Source organism: Mustela nigripes, chromosome 5 (genome assembly GCF_022355385.1).
Source record: "Mustela nigripes isolate SB6536 chromosome 5, MUSNIG.SB6536, whole genome shotgun sequence".
Lineage (NCBI taxonomy): Eukaryota > Metazoa > Chordata > Mammalia > Carnivora > Mustelidae > Mustela > Mustela nigripes.
Window position 1 is genome coordinate 55,873,051 of NC_081561.1, and position 23,472 is coordinate 55,896,522.

Sequence of the window (23,472 nt, forward strand, 5' to 3'; positions counted from 1 at the left end):
TTAGCCCCTCAAGGTCCCGGAGACCTTGCCTCCTTAGAGACTTACATCATCCCTAATCATCCCCTTTGTCCTCACCCACCAACAAGTCCACCACTACTCTGCCTTTAAAACCTCTGACTGTAATCTGGTTCGGGGTCCAAGTCCCTACTTCACTGTGTCAGGTATACTTGGGCCCAAGTTTAAGCTTGTCCAATAAACCCTCGTGTGATTGCATTGGTGCTTGGCTCCTTGGTGGTCTCTCAGACATGAAAACTTGGGCATAACAAGATCACAAGTAGGCAGAGAGAGAGAGGAGGAAGCAGGCTCCCTGCTGAGCAGAGAGCCCGATGCGGTGCTTGATCCCAGGACCCTGAGATCATGACCTGAGCCAAAGGCAGAGGCTTTAACCCACTGAGCCACCCAGGTGCCCCTTTACCTTGCCTTTAGATGCTCTCCTGAGGAGAGGGACTTTGTCTCGCTCTGGAGAGTTCTGCCCACAGCATCAGGAATAATCATTTTAAGTAAAATGATTTTAAGTAAAATGAATTAGGTGACATATTAAGGTATCATGTAATTACAAATGAGCTAACAGTCAAGAACTTTGGGTTTGAATTACGGCTCAATCACAGATTAGTCATAAAGTCTCCTTGAGCAAACAGCTTCACCTCCCCATGCTTTTACACTTTGTTTTCTCAACTATACATGGTGACTCTATGATTGGAGTGAAAGCTCAGACTGGCAGCAGGTATCTTCTGTTTCATGCTTGTTCATAGAATGGTTACTGCAGAGAATTTCCTTTAACAGTGTAAGAGGAGATCAAAGTTCTTCAGTCCAAGTTTGGAACCCAAACAAGACCAATGATTCATTTCTTAGTTATAGATGCTCCCAGTAATTCCCTTGAAAGCTTAAAAAAAAAAAAAAAAAGGCAGAGCCCATCAAGGTAGTTAAAATATGCTTCTTTGCTCCTTTTTCTTTGGGTTTATATTAGTGCATCCTCGGCTGTATTGTTTTTGGCTTGACAGTAATATTAAATTGGCTGATGTTTTTATGGGAAGCCACAAATGTAGTTTCTGTTGCTGTTATAGCTCTCCTATAAGCAGCAAGTGGCTTGTTTGAATTGTCACTTTCTCTGACACTTTGTGTTGTTCTTGGGTCTCTGGTTTCTGTTCTTCTAACCCATGGTTCATGTTCTGAGCTGGATACTCCTTCCTTTGACAACATAGCATAGAAGGCTAGAGTTGAAAGACCACAGTTACTCACAGAAAAATCCAGACTGTGACACGGCTTTGCAAAGTGATCCAAAAATTGAACTGATGCCTCACTGATCGCCTCCTGCAGAAAATGCCCGAGTGGAGCATTTTCTTGCCCAAATTTCTCATTCCTGCTCTTCCTTGCACTCCACTTAAAATTACATAGTGAATTTAAGATCATTTTAGGCAGTATGGCCAGGCAGGATTAGACAGTTTATTAAAATATCCTTTTTTTAAGTGCTGTGAAATGCGTAAGCCTGATGATTCACAGACCTGTACCCCTGGAGCAAATAATATATTATATGTTAATAAAAATGAAAAATAGGGGTGCCTGGATGGCTCAGCGGGTTGAGCCTCTGCCTTCAGCTTGGGTCATGGTCTCAGGGTCCTGGGATCGAGCCCCACATCTGCTCAGCAGGGAGCCTGCTTCCTTCTCTCTCTCTGTCTGCCTCTCTGCCTACTTGTGACCTCTCTTTCTGTTAAATAAATAAATAGAATCTTAAAAAAATTTTTTTTTAAATTAAAAAAGAAAAATAAATAAAAAATAAAAAATAAATCCTTTTTTGTATAAAATGTTCTGCTTTTCCACATCCTAAGACTTCACATGCTGGGATGTGCTATAAAAGTAGTGTTATGCCCGAGTTTTCGCATCTGAGACCACCAAGGAGCCAAGCATGTATGCAATCACATGAGGGTTTATTGGACAAGCTTAAGCTTGGGCCCAAGTATACCTGACACAGCGGAGTAGGGACTTGGACCCCAAACCAGATTACAGTCAGAGTTTTTAAAGGCAGAGTAGGGGTGGACTCATTGGTGGGTGAGGACAAAGGGGATTAGGGATGATGTAAGTCTCTAAGGAGGCAAGGTCTCTGGGACCTTGAGGGGCTAGCTATTGTTGGGAGAAAGGTTATTTATTACCAATAATAAAAATCTTCTCATGAGACCCTTTAGATGTGTATCAGTGGGCCATATGCTTGGGAATGATTCTCGACACTATCTTGGAGGTTTAGAAATAAAGGAATTGTTAAAGTAGACTTATGGGATCCTGGTCAGACCTGTTGGGATAGGGGGTTGGTCAAGCTAGGATTGTCTTTAGGAAAATCTCAAGGTGAGGGCAGGCAGTTAAGCCCCCAGGGAGAGCCACTCTGCCTGTTTAAAGGGCTTGTCAGTAGGTGAGGAATTTTAATGATTTTCTTCTGCCTCTGTTTCCCACATCAGCTAAACTTGAGGTGGGATGTCCTTAATTTTCTTGGCCTCCACAGTAGGAAAAAAAAAATGAATTGAAAAATAGAACTGTTAACCTTTGAGATTCAAACACATCCGTGAGAGATTTTCCTATGCTAAATAGAAACTGCATATGTTAATCACTAGGCTGCTGTGGGCAACTCTGGCTCAGTTGTATGGAAATTAAATGGCTTTAGGCTTTAGGATTTGAAACAATCTCCAAATGACATTTGGAAGGCAAAAAGGGATTACACAGATTCCTTGCAAGAGAGATTGACCTTGAGGAACCTAGAATCGGTTCTGCCCACTCTCCTTTCGTTATGAAACAAGGTGATGTTTAACGACTGAGAATTTCAGTAAGACCCTGTCTCCAGAGTCAGGAACATGGCTTTCTTTGGCAGGTTATTATATAGAGAATACATTTTTGTTGGCCGTCGATCCCATTTCCATTGTGGAGCATTCTAGATTTAGTTTTTCATTCCCCAAACTACAGGTTTCAAGCTGCTGAGATCATGCAAGGTTTGTGCTGTCTTCTCTAGGCAGCCACAGTTCCATTCTGGATGATTTGTTATCTTCACTCTGGGGAGTGACTTTTCCCAAGCAAATGCAAACTTAAATTAAAAACCCATTAACAGCAGGTTATTTAGGCTTTCTTGACCCCCCCACTCCCACCCTTCAAATGGCATGAAGTTCTAGTGAGGATTAGAAATGAGGGAAGCAGACCCCGGGAAAGTATCTGTTGTGACCTGGACAGTTTCTGTTCCAACTGTCTGAATGCCAAGTAAACAAATTTCAACAACTGAGCCATCCATGCTTTTTCCCCCTCGGTTTGTGATTTATCAATATTTCTACTTATCCATATTCTACCTCACATTGCTTTTTCGTGAACTACCCTACCTCCTCCACGCAATAGCCTTTGTACTGAGATTAGGCTATTGCGTGGAGGAGGTAGGGTAGTTCACGAAAAAGCAGTGTAAGGTAGAATATGGATAAGAGATTACACAAATAATTGTGGCATTAAATTTTGCAAAACAGGAGAAATTAATAGCAAAATAGGAGAATTAAAGGAAAAACACTAGTACACAAATGGATTTTATCTGCTATACTATTAGCAGCATGAACCATGGGATCCTTTCAAACACAGGGCCTGAGGGGCAGACAGAGGGTGAGGTCGTCTATGATACATATGGCCAGAACAGAACCCCAGACCCAGACTCTGCAAGCAATGTCAACCCCATTGGCTGTACTCAGCTGGAGGCAATGAATGATAATGGATTTTCAAAACATAGAGCGTAAATGACATACAATAGCATGTATAGTATACTATATATTATACCATATAGGGCAGTTTAGGAATGCCGATGTATTTCTGCATGAGTTATAGAATTTCTGCAATGAGTTAAAGAATATTGGTCTCATTTTCTGAGACACTCGTGCAATGATCCTACCCAACATCCACCCTAGCATTCACATACAGTCCTTTGCTTCCAAAATGAGAGGTTTCCTTATAAGTGTCATTTCCAGTCATCTATTACCTTCCTCGAACATATCTCAAGCTTCTTTGTGTTCTTTATGTATAAGCAGAGATATGTTATGTTTGTATAGTACCTACCACCAATTTTGGGTTAACTAGAATCTCGTTAAATGCCAATTTTTAATGAAAATCCATGGTGGAGGGGGACATAAAGGAAAACAAATTACCAGAAGAAAAACTAGAAAGGCTGGCAGAGCATAACCATCAAAATGGGAGTCGCAAGACAGACTACATCTTTGTGGAAACGTCAGCAATACAGCAAGGGATATTTGAGGATTAGCAAATTACCAGCTCAGTGAAAACAGAACTGTAAAAAGAATTGTTGCTTTATCTATTTTAACTCCACTCAAGAACATGTGCTCAGACATGCTTTTACAAATAAAGTGTTATTTTTAATGTAATTAATCAGTAGATTTTGAGGGTGATCAGATCTGACTGAAATGACTTGGAAGATGATATGTTTGGAAGTTAAAAGGAAGAAAACCTCATTTTTGTTGTGGGGATGCCATGTTTCAAAAATATGAGCCATGATACATAATTTTAAATGTTGGTTAAGAAACCAGCATAAAAATTAAGCAAATCTAGTTACAAATCAATGAAACTTAAAAAAAAAAAAAAAAGCCTATGTCAGTAGGTTAGGACAGTTTTCTCTCTCTCTCTCTCTCTCTCTCTCTCTCTTTTCATTACAGTTTTTAAAATGATAGGAGAAGGTTTACTACCTGCCCAACAATGCAGTCAGATTATCTTAACTGTCCAGCTGCTACTATCTTTGGGTTCAGCTGCCTTGCATAAAATAATATGGGAAAGCCTGTTTTGTTTCATAATTATATTTATGGAAAGGAAGGGATTGCATTCCATGAAATTGTGCTGAGATTGATAGGAGCTGAGGACTATCACCAATGGAAGTTTTTATTCCTTTGTCCTCTGGCTTCCTATGTGGTCTCTGTCGTCAAAAAATTGGTGCTTCTTTGGGGAGAAATATCACATTTTCCTTTTGCTAATCTCCTTTGCCATATTTTTTCCAATATATTTAATACATCTTTACTTAGGGGCTGCTAAGTGCCAGGCACTGCTCCAGATGCTGGGAAGATGAAGGGGGTAATGAGAACATTTTACCAAAAGGTGGTTTCTTATTTGCTTTTTTTGAATGAAATCTCCTGCTCTTATTAAGATAATGACTAGAAGATCTAAAATAATAACAGTTGAAAGAGGTTGCCACCAGAGATGAAAGTAGAAGAGACAGAGCAAGAGACAGCTGCTTTTCATCATAACCTCTTCTGTATCTTTTCTTTTGTGTATTATTTTGATATAAATTAAAACGAAGTAACTAACTCCTTGAAGAAAAGAGTTTCACATGTGTTTACAGCCCCAAAATGAGGATTAAAAAAAAGACACTGGAGAGATAAGGCAAAACAGGATAAAGGAGTCGTTAAAGACATGACTCAGAATTTGTCAATGTAATAGAGAAGATCACAAAGCATAAAAACTCATTTAATGTTATAAGCTAGAAAAGGGTTTGGTTTTTGAATTGGCAGAGCTGATTTGAACACAAAATTAGTTCTACTAAACTTCCTTGCAATTTTTGGAATCGTGGCATCATTACATTATTTATTTTTTTAAAGATTTTGTTTATTCATTTGAGAGAGAGAGAGAGCAAGAGCCAGGAGAGGGGCAGCAGGAGAGGGAGAAGCAGACTCCCCGCTGAGTGGGGAGGCCAACACAGGATTCTATCCCAGGACTGAGCCATCCAAGTATCCCACTACATTGAATTTAATTGAACAAATATTTTTTGGATCTCTACTATGTCCCTGGCAATACAGTAGATGCTGAAATACATTAAAAAAGTGTATTAGTGAAACTAAGATCCAAAGATATTAACTTCATCCTGACAAGACTCAAATATCAGGTTTTTATACAGCAAAAAGTAGTGACTGTTCTATCTCTTGAATGACCTGGAAGCATCAATAATTTTCTAAGTTCAACTGTCCATTCAAGTCTCTTTAACTTGTACTGTTGTACTGTGTTCAAACTTGCTGATATATTGCAACAGAAATTTATATTTTCACAACCAACCACATCAATATAGTATAATTTAAAATGCGAAATATATGTGCCAGCTTGTCAGACAGCAGAAAGAAAAAAACACTTACACTATAGTCTATAGAACAAGTGACCCTTATTATTAGGGTAAAATATTTGGTCAAATAATTGCTGCATATGATTATAGTGGCAGATACATGTCACCTAGGCTTATTGAAAAAAATTAAATGCAGCTTCTAATAGCCAGGATAAATAGCATGCTATAAAAGAAAGTCAAACTCTAAATAAAGCTATCCAGTCTATTGTCAGAGATAGAGGAGAATACAGCTTTAATAAAGAAGGTATTCTTTGCCTGAAGTCTATAATCTAAATTGACTAAGCATCCATTAATCTGGGGCCTCATGAGGAGTAGAAGCCAACTGTTTCTGCAAAGCAACAGGAGTATGGCCAAGACTGTGGGCCTTTAGCCTTTTCTAGTCCATTCCATAAAAATTCATTGTTAGACATAGGAGCCATCCTGCAAAGACCAAATTAGCAGTGTTCCCTTCATACGTATTGTCCACTACTAAATTGAGGTGTACAGACAAAGCAAAGAGTTCAGGAAATGAAAGAAAGAGACTTCAAGATTACAAATCATGTCTTCAGAAAAGAAATCATTTTTCAAAATAAGATTTGGAAAGAAGCCTATTTTTAAGTCCCTTGTGACTCAGCTTGTAAAAAGGTTATCTAAACAGATTGGTTCATCAGACTGTAATATGCAAAATGGCATGGCACTCTCCTCGTGTATGTTAAACCAATAGAATTAAGCAATTAATCTTTTTTTTTTTTAAAGATTTTATTTATTTATTGACAGACAGAGATCACAAGTAGGAGAGATGCAGGCAGAGAGAGAGAGAGGAGGAAGCAGGCTTCCTGCCGAAGCAGAGAGCCCGATGCAGGACTCGATCCTAGGACCCTGGGATCATGACCTGAGCTGAAAGCAGAGGCTTTAACCCACTGAGCCACCCAGGCGTCCCAGCAACTAATCTTTAAGAGTCCTTAAAATGGCACTTTTTTTAAAAAGAAAAGAAGTCATATTGTCAGCTACATTTGTGCAAAAAAGTTGGAGTAAATTAAGAGATAAAATGATTGAAGAACCAATACTAACATCCTTCTAGCTTATTTTCATTTAATGGTTTATTAATTCCATAAGTTGGATATTTGCCTCCCAATTAAGTATCTTCATCAACATGGAGCCATTTTTATTCCTCTAAAAATTAAATATTAATGCCTTTGTTCAGTAAACATAATGTGTATTTCTCTGTACATTTATATTAACCTCATTTCATCTCAGTTATAACAAAATATTTTTCCTTAAAGTTTTTTTTTTTTTTTTAATCTAACTTCTAACCAGTAAGGAAATCATAATCATAAAACACTTTAAGGGTCAATAAAAACAAAACTTCCATGGTCTGTGGTTTTCTTTTTCTTTTTTAATTTTTAATTCAATTCACATGCAGTGACTTCTTTCCTTTATACGAATGGTATTAACAATATCAGTCATTTTTTATTCACCCCTACAGATCTCTTCATACTACCTTCCACTAGGGATAGGACCAATAAAAGAAAAAATTCTGCTAATTATCATCAAATAACACATTTAAAGTCAACCAGCCAAAGTCAAGTGACTAAATAGCAAAGTTTCTCAACTTTTTTTTTAAATCACTGCCCCTGCCAGGGAGATATTTTAGATATATTTTCCTAATTCCTCCAATGAATTAATAACACAGATATATTATATACCTGTCTATGTATTATGGTCTTTTTGGAGGTCCACAAAGATAAGCTTCAGATTAGCTAAGCTAATAGCTAAGCTATTTTTTCTGCCCATCAAGAACCAATTTTTGCCCATTTGGGGCCATATTATCCCACTGAGAATTCATGAAATACCTGGAAAAAGTTAAATATTTCCCCCACAGGATTGTATAGGAATTTAATAATTCATTAGATATTTGGTAGTGTAGGCCAAAATGTTTGCCTGGGAAGCAAAATCTCTTTGAAGTTTTATTTAATACTTCCTATACAGTTACCATCCTCAGTCATAATATATTCATATTTTCTTTGGCTTACATTGCATTCCTCCAAAATATTTCAGTTAAGTAGATCCTCTCTGGTAGTATGTCATGGGTATTCTGTGGTTTTGAGTACCTCTGTGACTTTTTTGCAGCATATCTTCCTTTATCCTTGGTATTCTAGTTCAAAAAAATAGTATTGAAAGTTTTGTGTATTCTTGAACACTGCCTCTGCAGGACTAAAAAGACATGCTGATACACTACAACTCAAAAAATTAAATAAAAAAAAAAGACCCCTATACCATCATCTTCTTTTAGGTCCTGGCCCTTGTTTCTTATCCTTTTTCCATCCAGTTCCTGGTCTTCTTATTCAAGGAAAAAAAAAAAAAAAAGAGTTCTTCTTCACAAGGTATTAGGGTGAGAGAATCTATGATGTCTTGGAATGTATGTCTTCCCACTAGATCTCTTTTTCTCAACCAGAACATTTTCATTGCAAGATGGTATAATAACAATAAAATGTATTATGATCTCATAAAATGTTGGGAAAAAATTAAGAGCTGATCTCAACCCTTACTCCTAAAAATGTGATCTTTGGTTTGCCATATTGCAAACTGATCTCTTAAATATAGTAAGTTAATAAAAAGTGAAATGGTGAATATTTTACTGTACTAGACAGTTTATATTTTAAAATCAAACCAATGATACCTGCTTATTAATGAGAAATTAGAAGGAAAAAAAACACAGGAATAACAACAAAACTATTAAAATCATATCATCTTTTACCCTACTATCTGGAGATAATTATTTTTCTAGTTAAATAATATTCTTTTAGGTATTTTAATTTTTCTTCATTTTTAAATTCAATTTTACATGAATTATGTTTATATTCCCTTGTTACAGATTAAATTGTGTCTCCCTGAAAATTTATACATTGAAGGTTTAATCCCCAAAGTCACTGTATTTGGAGATACAATTAAAGGAGGTGATTAAGGATTAATGAGGTCATAAGGGTGGGGTCCCAAACCAAGAGGATTGGTGTTCTTATAAGAAAAGGAACAAGAAAGAAAAAGAGCACATCTGGTCTTCTACTGCACATTTGTCTCCCTCATAAATGTTTAATACCGAGATGGATAGTTTTTCTGCTTTAGATTTATAGTTGTGTGTTCAAAAAAACAAATCTAGCTTACACTGGGAAAGAGTTGGATCAAATTTCTAATGAAATTGGGTATGGAAAGAGGTACATCAGTCCAGGTTAGCACAGCTCCCATTCATTGCCTTTTACTTGAGATCTTATATCCAGGTGACATCCATGGCTAATTATTTGCTCCCAGAAAAGGGAACCTGTGTTGAAAATTTCAGTCAATTTTTATAGAAGTTTATCTTTAAGGATTAGTGTTAAGGAGTTCCCAATTTTGTAGCTTAAATCTTTAAAAAGGTAGGCAAAAGCTTAGGAGTTGAGCTTCCAATAGATGTTACAGAATTGCTCCAATGCAAGATAATCTGTGGGCTTTTAGAACTGGCATAATCCACATGCTAATGGCTAAAACATACACCAGCTGGACAAAAGGCAGAATAAAATGGGTTGTGATGACATTATTGGTCCTTGAACTGGCAAGTATCCTTGTACAATGAATTCTCCATGCAGTCAAAGGTAAAATAAGGACATGCAGACATTCACTCTTCACCTCATTCTTTATTCTAGGCATCACAATCCAACTCTCAAAATGAACATTTGTCTTATTCCCAGAACTCTCTTTGTATTACTAATATTCATGAAGTAGAATGCAAAATCTTGATTCATCATTATGCAAACAACCCCTCAAATAAGTCTGCATATTGTTTACATTTTCTTTGAAGAAATTAAATGAAGCTAAAGTCAATATCTATACATTGTTATCTTTCTCACCCCCATAGATTTACAGATGCATGTACCAACATCATGATTAAATGGACACAAATTATAGAGCTCAAATTCATTTAGTGTAGCTTAATTTCCAGAGGACCACTGTGGTTTCTACATCACTTTACTGTGTGAAGAGGATGCCAGTTTTACTAGTCCTGTGAAAGACAAATCCATGTTTGTATAACTTATCTTGATGTTTAAGATGGCTGGGAATATAGTAGGATCATTTTTTAATAGCACCCTCTTCTCAAGGCCTATTGTCTCTAAAATTTTCACTAAGATTCTTTATTTGAAGTTTTTGACAATGCCTAATTTCAAAGATGCCAAAACTCTCCCAAAAACTGCCTTAAATTTTCTTTCTGTCCATAATGTACATAAGATTCTCAAAGAAGTAAGTTACTCCATTAAGACTGAGAACCATGGACTCATCCCCCCAGGTGGATAAACTCAGTTGTATTGAGATGGTTGAAAAAGAACCCTTTCCTATGATCCTACATTCCTTGGCTTTTCTCTCTTGACACATCCTAATTTACCCTGTTCCTGCTCATATGCACCTCCCATTTGTTCATCTAAGCTTAAGGGCATGATTCTTCCCATGCTTTAACCATAAAAGACACACACAACCTCCTCCAAACAGGCCCGAGAATGCATGCAAAAAGAAGCTAAAATAAAGCAGGGGTAAAAGTAAGGATGCTTGGTAAATATTTATTTGGGGTGGTTTTCCTCCTTCCTGATGCGTTTATAATTTTCTAACTACTTCATAAAAGGCCTTTTATCATGATGTACCTAAATAGGTCTGTCCTAGAAATTATACATCTTATGGTTTGGTATGTTTGTTGGATGTACAGACTGATCTTTTCCCCTAACCTTCAAATCTTGCCTTCATTTTCTTAGAGCTCCTGCCCCTGAAAGGTTTTATCTGTTAAGCACCTTGAGACTTCAGGAATTTCTTCTCTATTTAAGGTAATGACCCTCCCACTTGACACACCTAGGGAATGCAGCAAATTTCTAGAAGAGCAAACCAAACATCTGTTGAGCCCCGTTGAATCTTTTTTCACTTCACCTGACCTGACTGCTGTAGGTTCTCTGTTTTCTCCATCCCCAGCAATGGTTCTCTGCTCTCACAAGCCTGGATTCCCAGTTTTTAGCCCACAACCAAAATTGGCAAATGCCTTCCCAAGGAAAAGCAACTGCAAGTCCTGAGTTCAACTATGAAAGGTTCTCCCTCTCTGAAAATTTAGTATCTGTCATCCTCCTTGTTTCTACAACTCCTGATACTTTTTTAAACCTTCACAATTTATTTTGTCTTTGCAGGGTATTTTTTGCTTGAAGAAAGAATTGGAATGCCAGAAATTATTCCATCCTACTCCAAAATAGAAGCCTCCAAAACCACAAAAAAGTGTGGTTATCAATATTTAAAAGGTCCTAATTGACTTCTAATTCTCATTCCACATGTTAATTTTCAGTACTTTAAGAGACACACAAAAACACTTAGAAGGGCAAATAAAATAATTTATAACTTTGTAAATCAATTTCACTAAATCACTTTATTTTGGCAAACTGAGCTCAGCTAACATTGAAGGAACCTAAAGAGAGTATATTAAAGAGCATATTTTTCTTATTTAAGAAAAAAGGGGGCACCCAGGTGGTTCGGTGGGTTAAGCCTCTGCCTTCAGTTCGGTCATGACCTCAGGGTCCTGGGATCGAGCCCTGTATTGGGCTCTCTGCTCAGCGGGGAGCCTGATGTCCCCCCACCCAACCCCTGCCTGCCTCTCTGCCCACTTGAGATCTCTGTCAAGTAAATAAATAAAATCTTTAAAAAAAAAAAAAAGAAAAAAATTGTAGGACAACTATTAGAGGAGAAAGGGGTGTTTCTAGTCAACCACAAAGCAGAATAAAAGTCTGCACGCACACACATACACACACACACACACACACATACACAAATATTAAGAATGACAGAAGATGTAGGAAATTACTACAAAGGGAGAAAATAGGTTTGTTTTACCTCCTTCATTATTATATCTAAGGCCTGGCTCTTAGCAAAAGGTAACAATGTCCAAAAAGGAAAAAAATTCCCTTAGTGTCTCTTCTTCATTCTCAACATAGGGTGATAACATTTCAGAATTGACCAGGAGCAGAGATTGTTAAGAAGGGCTCTGTGGAGACTTCTAGGAATTATTCTTGGAGAGATGTTGTGGTAGCCAGCCTCCACAATGGCTCTCTGGGGATTCTTCCTTCCTGATAATCATGCCTTATATAATCCCCTACCCTAGAGGGCTGACTTGAGTAAACAACAGCAAACATAAAGGAGTGTGACTTTCAAGGCTGGGTTATAAAAAAACATTACAGTTTCCTCTTGCTCTCTCTTGGATTAATCTCTGGAGAAAGCTATCTGTCATGTCACAAGAATACAAAAGCAGCCCCTTTGAAGGGTCCATGTGGCAAGAAACTGAGGCCTTTTGCCAAAAGCCAGTACCAAATGCTGGCCAATGAGCCACCTGGAATCTCTAGCCTCAGGCAAGCCTTCAGGGACTGCAGATCTTACTGACAACTTAACTGCCACATTATGAGTGACATCAGGCCGGAACCACCTGATTTTAGATTTCCTGATCTACAGAAATGGTGAGATCATGTTTATTTTTATACCACTGTTTGGGGTAGTAATTTGCTACACAGCAAGAGATAACAAATACAGATGCCATGATATTTTATAACTCAGGAGAGGAAGGTAAAAGGTAAAGCAAGTCAATAGAACTCCTGGGGCTGCATCTCCCAGTTTAACATTATTTCCAACATCGCTCACTAGTGGACTTACCATTTACATTATGGGCAGCTGAGTATTATTTCAGAGAAGTCCCTTGAGCAGATCCATCAGATATGATAGTCTCCTTTTCTAAATTTTACAAATTTTTGTCCTGTTCTGCTTTCCAGATTTTTCCTAGTTTTTGGAACTACCCCTGATTCTTCTCATCTCCTTCCAAACTCAATAAACTTTGTGTTATAGAGTCAAAGTTTGTGTCCTCCCAAAATTCATATGTTGAAACCCTAACTCTCAATATGATGGTATTTGGAGGTAGAGACTTTGAGAGGTCATTAGGTTTGAATAAGGTCTTAAAAGCCCCAGTGGGATTAGTATCCTTATAAGAAGAAAGAGAGACAACAGATCTTGCTCTTTCCACATGCATACAAAGAGATCACGTGAGCGTAGAGCAAGATGAAACTCTCTGTAAGCCAGGAAGAGGGCAATCATCAAGAACTGAATCTGCCATTACCTTGATCTTGGACTTTTCAGTTCCAGAACTGTAATAAATGCATGTTGTTTAAGTCATCTAATCTTAGCTGCCTAAGCTAAGACACTCTAACACAAAGAATCATTCTTGTCCCTTGTAAGAGTAGCATACTATAATAAAAACTATGATGCCAATGAAATTAGTACATACATAATAAGTTATTATGAAAATAAGGAACCCAAAGAAGCAAGTGTAGAGGATGAATGAAAAATGACCCTAAATTATCATGTTTGTAAAGCCTATCATTTCTCATGTGTCCATGTAGATTAACATCAATTTGGGGACATAATTTTGAGTGCTTGCCTCTCTCCACAACTCCGTGTACTTTTCTTTAGAGGCTATGGGTAATTTTAATATTCACTCTGTGAAAAACAGTCCACTACCTGTGTGTGCTTACTAAATGTGCTATTGGATAAAAATCATTAAATGATCTCAACTATTAAAGAAATTCCTAGAATAAAGTCATAAAAAGTCAGAGTAAAATAGGCAACCACTTGACCCATTCCACAACATTAAAAGAAAGTTCATTTCTTTTTAATTTTTCCTCCTCCCTCTGACCCAGAATTTTCTCCTTGGTTATAGTATGTCAAGGAGGTTATATACAAATGGAAAAAGCTTCACAGGAACACAAAGCATTTCCCTAAACTTCTGGGAGGACAGTTGCATAACCAATTGTCTTAATAATCCCTAACTGAGGTTAGGAGACAGAAATATCAAGGTGATATTTAAAGGGTGAAACCCAGTTTTTATTTTTTTAATTTATTAAAATTTCCTTGGCCAAAGCCTTATGTTGTAAGTTAATATTAATGATATGTCCTTGAACTACACAGTGTCTATGCCACAACACTGCTGAGCACCATTTTACAAAAATAAACACTGAACTGTAAAGGTTTATTTAGGATGATAAGAGAGAGAAAATGAAAATTAGAGTGCCTGGCTTTCAGGATAGGAGCTTTTCCACCAGAGAAAATCCACCATTTAGTTTTTCATTGAAATTTCCTTAAGAATATTGCCAGGCTAAGTGACAGCTCATAAAATTTTACTGATTCTAAGATTCTTCTACATCTGCAAAAAGATAACCCCAAGGCATAGTTCACAATAAAGTTTCTATTCTTTTTGGTTTAAAAATTTAATTCCTTATTAAAATGTAAACACCCAGGGATAAATTAAAAATGAAAATTGATTAATAAGTATATGTTCCACATTTGAGTTTGTTCCTTAATCTGTCCTTAATAATCAATTTAGAAGAAATAATTCTCAATTATAAGGTATTTTCAGGAAATGCTCTTACAGATACATCCCAGTTAAGATTAACTAAATGGTTGTTGGTAAAAATGATACAATGCCAGTGAGTTTTTCATATTGATGAGGGCAAGGTCTTTAGCTAAAAGACAAACCACTGATTTGGCATTTCATTCACCAGCAAACTTTATGAGCAGAGACCTCCTATAGTCCCTGAAATAATGAGCACAGGTAACCCCCTCACCATGTTCCTATGTAGAAAGCATGAACACATGGGACTTCTCCTGGAGGGAGAGAGCTAGAACCATCAAGAGAAGTGAATTTAGTTGTCATTGATTCAGCCAAGAAAAATAACAATAACAAAAAAGAAAAACAAAAAGAATCTCAAAATTTGAAAGAATGAGTATTCGTGGTGGTTCTTTTTTAATATCTTTTCCTTTGTTGTATATCTAAATTTTTTCATACTCCTTGACCTGGTGCTCTCTGCATTAAATCCTCCCCCAGGTCCTTAGATGATCTATGATTCCAAAATCATTTTTTAAAAAAAGATTTTATTTATTTATTTGACACACAGAGAGAGAGATCACAAGTAGACAGAGAGGCAGGGAGAGATAGAGGTGGAAGCAGGCTTCCCGCCGAGCAGAGGGCCCGATGCGAGGCTCGATCCCAGGACCCCAAGATCATGACCTGAGCCTAAGGCAGAGACTTAACCCATTGAGCCACCCAGGCACCCCTCCAAAATCATTATCGTCTGTCAAGATCTTTCTTTTGGGTCCAGACTGATATAGCCAATCATCTACTTCCCATGGCCACATGAAATGCCCTAAAGGGAATGCAGACTCATCAGGTGAAAAGGTAAATTTATCGTCTTTCCTCCAAAACTGCTTGTTATCCAGGGTTGTCCCATCCCAGCAAATGAGAGAACGACACGTCTGGTGTAGAAAGTGGAACCATAGGATTCAAACGTGAAATGGATTTTTGCATTCCTCAAAGAAATGTTTCTCTTCAGTTACTTTTGATTGTTTATCTTCAATATTGCTATGCTGCCCTCTTCCTTCAATCTCCAAAACTTTCACCATCCTGCTCCAAGCTAGTATCATCTTCTGCTGGGCGACCACACTAGCCTGACGAGTGTTCCTCCCCACTTTTGCTCCCAGAAATCCATTCTCCATAGAAAGCACAGAAAGATCTTTTTTGGAATGAAGATCTTATTATCCTCACCACCCCTGCCAAATTCTTACAAAGACTTTTTGTTGCTGTGTATATAATAGGAAAAGTTACTTAATTGGCTGAAAAAACTTGTGTGTGTGTGTGTGTGTGTGTGTGTGTGTGTGTTTTACCTCTGCTTCCTCCTTGGCCTCATTTTCTTCTTCTAGGCCCTGTAATGCTATGATACTCTCATGTCAAGTCTTTTCACTATGGCCTGTTTTCCATTATTAGTCTGCAATGTGTTCCTCATAGCCATTTTGCCTAGATAACTTTACTTCACCCTTCTGGTGTCAAATTAAATGTCCTTTCCTCAGGGACATCTGTATGACTCTTCAGATTAGAGGAGTTTCCTAATCCATTATCCTGCTATTTTTAATCATAGTTTTTCTCATACTTCTATTTTACACACTAGTAGGATTATTTTCTTAGTATCTGTTGCCACCCATTTCTCATACTAGTATTTCATGAGGGCAGTGATCAGATCTGATTTGATGTCCTCATTCCTGGTTTTCAGTTGGTTGTATGAATGAAGAATAAGCAAAAATGGAAGCAAGGAAGAGGGGCCAGCCCATGGAGAAATCAAATCTTATGTACTTCACAACTTTAAGACTGAATTCTGCTAGCAGTCATAGGATGGCCCCCAGTTGTAATGTGTCTCCATTACAAGTTAGATTCATTGGAGACAATAATATGAACTCAGAGACAAGGAGTTAAAAGGAGGGGAAATAGGAGCAAGCTCTTTTGAAACATTCATAAGAATTTTATCAGTTTCCCAATAATTTGAAGTGGTTGCTAGCGTCACCTTTGAAAATCGAATATCATTAACTAGCAATTTCATCTTGAATTTAGGGCCAATCAATATAAGGTTGATATTATTACTTTGAATTGGACATCTATCTACATGACATGTGTATATAAAGTGTTGTTCATTATTGCCCCTAACCATCATTTTTTATTCAGGGAAGAAACTCATTTTCTCTTCTTCATTTCAACATTTACTATAATTTACATATGATTTTCCTTCCATTTAAAATTACATTGGAACAAACACAAATATATCATTAATTCATATTATGAATCACTGCCTTCTCTGACCAGATCTAATTCTTAATGTTTTCAGTGACTTTCAAATAACATTTTTAAAAAATTTTCCTTTGGTATTTTTCTTAAAGGATGTTTTGGAGTATGAATAAAATAACTGAATTTGAACACTAAAAATGTGATTATAAATAATCAAAATCAATTTTTGTTTTAAATACATGAAATTGGGTTATATAATAGATTTTGTTTTTAAGCCTATTTTATAAAGGAAGAGCTCAATATTTATGTGAAGTCATTAGGAGGAGATTCAGCATATAAATTTATGATAGGTGACAGAGATGGGATTATATGCATATAAATCCCTTACATTCAAAGAAAACAAATCACTAAATGTTAGTATTTTCTTAGCAGAGGGAAACTGTATCACTTCATTAGAAAGGAAACAGAGTCATGTAACAGATGTGACATCATTTTTTTCACTTCATTCTACCTTTAACAATCTAAGAAAAGAATACACATTAAAAGGAATTTTTTTTCCTCTAGGAATATGATTGTACATCTGTTATATATTGTTTTATTTTACTTTTGCAAACCTCTATAAAATGATAGAGTTATACTGTAATGCCCAAGTTTTTGCATCTGAGAGACCACCAAGGAGCCAACAAAAATACAATCAAATGTGGGTTTATTTGACAAGCTTAAGCTTGGGCCCAAGTATACCGACGCAGTGAGTAGGGACTTGGACCCCAACGCTAGTTAAGGCAGGGGTTTTTATGGGTCAGTACCAGAGGCTGGGTGGGGTAGGAGAAGTTTCAGACTTTTCTGTAGTAAGCTGATTAGTTGTTGCCTGGCTGTTGCAGGGTGGGGTACTTTCTTAGAACTAAAGCAGTAGGGGAAAGTTCAGCCCTTGGGCTTGAGATGGCTGCTGAAGCTAAAATGGCTGTACTTACGCTAATGCTACACTCGAGGTGGGATGGCCTTAATTTTCTCGGCCTCCACAATACATATATCTAAAATAGATATTTTTCATTATGTTATTACTTAGTATAAGTTTTATTCAGTATGAGATTTACATTACACCAAACAGTTAAGGAAAGACTTGAGGACTATGGAGGACTTAAAAAATCTGGCTGTACTCCCGTACTATTATTCCATAAGATTCCTTGTTTTTTCCCCCTATATAATTTAGGTGAATTTCTGCCCTGTGCACAATAATTCCATATAAGAAATAATGACAGAAATTGAAAAACTAGAAAAATTTATCACGAAATAAAAATCTACTTCAATGTTTGTTGTCAGTGTCTTCTTTTTGGTGACAGTATGTTTCAAATTTATGTTGCACTAAACAAGAAAATATTTCCTCTCTTTCTCTGTTCACCTGCTCTGGATGGAATTGTGCCCTCCAAAATTCACATCTTGAAGCCCTTACCCCCAGTGTAACTACCTGAGGAGAGGGCCTACAAGGAGGTAATTCAGGTTAAATGAGTTCATAAGGGTGTGGTTGTGATCTGAAAAGATTAGTGTAAATATAAGAAGAAACAATAAAGAACGTGTTCTTCTCTTTCTGCCCTATGAGAACACAGCAAGAAGGCAGCCCTTTGCAAGCTAGAAATGACTGCCCTTGAGACTGACCCTGTTTTACCTGGATCTGGGACTTTGTTCTGGCTTCTAGAACAATGAGAAAATAAATTGCTGTTGTTTAAACCATGAAGCCTATGGTATTCTGTTATTACAGCCCAAGAAGACAAAGACAATACCTCATCCTAGGATCTTGTGACTTCTGTTCTACTCTTAAAATCACAAGTGTAAATATGTGATATATTATTCTATGTTTAGGTTAATGACTGTTGCAGTGAAAAAAAGAAAAGAAAAAAGTTATCTTTCTTAAAATGAATACGTGGGACCCTAAAATAGATTAAGAAAAAAAAAAGAGAAAAGACTCAAATAATAAAATTCAGAATGAATGAGGAGACATTACCACTGTTGCCACAGAAATAAAAAAGAACAATATAAGACTACTATGAATAATTATACACCAACAAATTGGATAACCTAGGAAAGATGGATAAATTTCTAGAAACATATATCCTACCAAGACTGAATCATAAAAAAGTGTTTTAAAGAAGAGGAAACATTTTCAAACCCATTCTGAGGCCATAAATATCCCAATGCTATAATTAGACAAAGCAACTATAAAAAACTACAAACCAATATCCCTGAAAAAATCATCCTTAAAACACTAGTAAACTAAATCCAACAACAAATTAAGATTATATACCATGACTAAATAGGATTTACTACTAGAATTCAAGAATGTTTCAATATGCAAAAATCAGTGAATGCAAAATACTATATTAAAAAACAAAACAAAACTACATGGTCATCTCAATTAATGCAGAAAAGTGACTTGACAAAATTCAATACTTTTTCATGATAAAACTCTCAGCATACTAAGAATAGAAGGAAATTACATCATACTAAAAGCCATCTATGAAAAAGTCCAGCTAACATTATAACTAATAGTGAAAAATTTTGTTTTTTTCTCTAAGATCAGTAACAAGATAATGATGCCCACCCTTACCACCGCCATTCAGCAGCGTAGTACTGAAAATCCTAGTTAGAGCAGTTAGGCAAGAAAAAAGTGAATAAAATGATCAAAATATGAAAGAAAGAAGTAAAATTATTTCTGTTCACAGATGACATGACCTCTGAAGCTAATAATACATATATGTTATTTGAATTTAAATTTAAAAAATTATATCTTGGAGCACCTGGGTGGCTCAGTGGGTCAAGCCTCTGCCTTCAGTTCAGGTCATGATCTCAGGGTCCTGGGATTGAGCCCTGCATCAAGCTCTCTGCTCAGCAGGGAGCCTGCTTCCTCCTCCCTCTCTCTTTGCCTGCCTCTCTGCCTATTTGTCATCTCTGTCTGTCAAATGAATAAATTAAATCTTTAAAAAAAAATTGTATCTTACAATATATTTGCAGACCCATGTTTAGTATAGCATTATTCAAAATAACCAAGAGGTGGAAGCAGCCTGAGTGTCCATCAGCAGATGAATGGACAAAGAGAATGTGATACATACAGAGAATGAAATTTTTCAGCCTCATAAAAAAAATGAAATCCTGTTACATGCTTTAACACAGATAAACCATGAGAGTATTATGCTAAGTGAAATAAGCCAGTCACAAAAAGATAAATACTTTACAATTCTACTTATATGAGGTCTCTAAAATAGTAAAAGCCTCAGAAACACAAAGTAGAATAGTGGTTGCCAGGTGCTGGGGAAGTAGGAAAATCAAGTTGTTCAACAGATTAGACTTTCAGTTTCACAAAATGAAAAAATGCTAGAGATCTGTTGGACAGCAATGTACATGTAGTTAATTCAACTATACTGTACACTTAAAATGGTTAAGATGATAAACTTTATCTTATGTATTTTAAGCTCAGTAAAAAATAAATAATAAAAAGAATGATATATTGATAATATTTACTTCTCTAAAAGTGAGTTTATATAATGTACTTTAAATGGCTTTGCATGGCCATTTAAAGTACATTATAAAGTACATGACCTGGCTGCAAAGGACTCAAAGGAACAGGAATACTATTATTTTTGAGCAGTCATCATAGAGATTTGGCTCATTCTTTACCAATGGATGCAATCATAAAAAATAAAACACCAAGCATAGATTGTTCAAGATGTCCAATAAAAATATATTCTAGCAACTTTTAGACACGTAAAGCTCGAATTTAGGTCAGGGTCAGAGATCACCCATATATAGTGGTGAAAGAAAAGCTAAGGGAGTGGCAGATATAAATAGAGAAGAGCAGAGAGCTGAGGAACCAGACTTGGGAGACTTTCAAAACATGTGACTCATATAAAATAAGAGCAAGAGCCAGAGAAAGAAAGTTTAAAAGGTCACAGAGGATATGTAGTTACAAACATTTAGCCTTAGCAAACGACTGTTGAGTATATTACAAGTAGCACCAAAGAAGAAATTCTTTTCCACTAAAACCAGTGGTATTGGCCTCTTGTTGCTAGGTTATTTTAGCTTAAAATAATAGTTCTCTTATGACATCTTTTATTCTGTATTTTATAAAACATCATTGATGCTCCACAAATAATACCCTTGGGGGGGTGGGGAATACAAAACCTAAATTCAATTCTAAAACACAGCTTGATGTAAGTGTTGGAGAATTTTTTTTTTTTTGACGCAATTAAAAAGAACTGATTACTAAAAATCACACAAACCCGAAAGACAGAGAAAGGGAAATGTATTTGGAAAGTGGAAAAGACATTCACGCTTTAGAAAAATTGAATAAAGAGGTGATTTCCATCTAATTGTGTATACCCAATTTGCCAATGATGACAATTTGCATGTTTAACTGGAAAGAAAATAGCAAACAGCATCTGAATGTAAATGAACATTTTTGGTTGTTTCTTTTAACAGGCAGGTAAAACAGTTACACAAAACCAAATATTGAACACAGAAAAAAGAATTATTAACATTTCAATTTATTGTTTAACCAGTAATTGTGGGAGTTGCCCCTAAATATGTACATATATGCAAATACTTTGTGAAAAGCAATGCAAAATGTGATGTATATGGGAAACAATAAAACCTTAAGGTTATAGTTTTAAGCTGTGTGACCATTTTGACTAAAGTTCAGCTTTAACCAAAATTTGTCTATTCTCAAATGCATAATGAAATATAACTGATTGGAAAGTCCAGTGTTAAAGCACTAGGGCTTAGTTATAATGCCAAGAAACAAAACAAATTAAAAAAAAAAAATGGAACTGAAGTAGGATTAAGAAGGTTGACCAAAGTGATTGAAGCTGTCTGAAAGTGGATAATTGGTATAAAAAATTTAATTTAGACACAGTTTAAAATTTGTGTTACCCTGTCTCCCCAGGATCTTTGATCAGGTTTGTATGCTGTAGGTGGAATGCTACAAGGGCTCTGCCAAGTGGGGACTCAAGGAAGGAAAATGGTCTTTACAGAAATATAGAGATGCAAGTATCAAATGGATAAAATGAACAGATGCAACTAGGATTAAAGAGTATGGAGTTGGGGGCGCCTGGGTGGCTCAGTTGCTTAAGTGACTGCCTTTGGCTCAAGTCATGATCTTGGAGTCCCGGGACTGAGCCCACATTGGGCTCCTTGCTCAGCAGGGAATCTCCTTCTCCCTCTGGCCCTCACCCCTCAGCCCTCTCTCACTCTCTCTTCTCTCTCAAATAAACAAATAAAATCTAAAATATATATATATATATTAAATATATATATAGAGAGAGAGAGAGAGAGAGAGAGAGAGCAGTCTCTGCTCCTTTGCAGAAGTTCACACTCCTCCAGCCCTATTTGGACAACATTCATAGGTCTGGACACACTAGCCCTTTCCCTGATGTTACAGAGGTTGGGGTCTAACCAACTTTGGGGTATCAGCAGTATAATATGGTGGGCCAGGTGCACCCTCTGCTGCTTCGGTAATCTTGACTGTGCCAGCACCAGCCACATCCCTGGAACAATGAGGGGTCCAAGCCTTGTGGTTATTGGCATCCAACATGATGTGTGCTATGGCCTCACCCACCTCATCCTTCTACTTGGATTGCTTACCTTCAACCTCAGATGGAGCTGATTTCATAGCATTTTGCAAGAAGTAAACCCACAGATGACTGGTCTTGGAGAACTGAATCCTAACCAGGAAAGAATCAGAAGTGAAGGGACACTTGATTCCATAATGAAGAAACAAATGCCATTTGGGCAAAAACACCTATGCCTAGGGGCTATTTCCACAATAAGATAAAGAGGAATTAAGTAACATGCGGAGGATGACATAGCTTGTAAGTGATGAACCAAACCAAGTGGCCCTACTCTGCCACTGACTCTTGAAGCATGGAATTGGGCATCAAGTTCAGGTTCAGGGCTTTTCACGGCATGCTGGGCTCACCTCTGCCATGCCCCGTCACATGTTATTTTTTTATCTATCTTTCCTGCTAAAAGTAAGCTCCTAAAGACAGAGGCTGTTGTATCTTTTCATCAGGGCAAGTAATAAGTAACTCTTTTTTGCTGGTGGCAGTGTTTTTTTTTATTTTTGTTTTTTTACTAGGTTACTCATTTCAATCCATTCTTTCCTAAGTCTGCAGCGTTCTAGGATGGTTTGTTCTATCCTCAGCCATGCCCATTTTGGAGATAAGTAACTTCTATGTTCGTGGTACAATTCTGAGTTGTACAACAGCCTTGATGCCCATTTGGAGGACCTGTAGCGTCATTCTCCAATTGGAAGAAAAACTGATTCCCATCCAGTGCCTATATTCTGGAAATATCCTGTATTAGGAAATCAAGATCACTACCCTCTACTGTCATAGTCCATACGTCTCTGTGTTTTTAAAAATCACACAGTCTTTTTAAAATCAACAGATAAACAGCGATTACTGTGTGCTAAGTTTCTGTTAACTTATACAACCCACATCAGCCCTTTATGATAGATACGATTATTTACCCTCTATTTTAAAGGGAGAAAAAGGGAGGCAAAGAGATCAGTCAGCAGAGGAGGTATTTCAACCCAGATTGTCAACCCTCCGGTCTATGCACTCAACTCCTGCCCTATATAGGAATATTTCTCCACAGTACATAAATTCCAGCTGTCACTCGGAGGGCAAACCTCTTCAGGGAAAGGGTTATAGTGTACTGGAATACAACAGTAGAATCT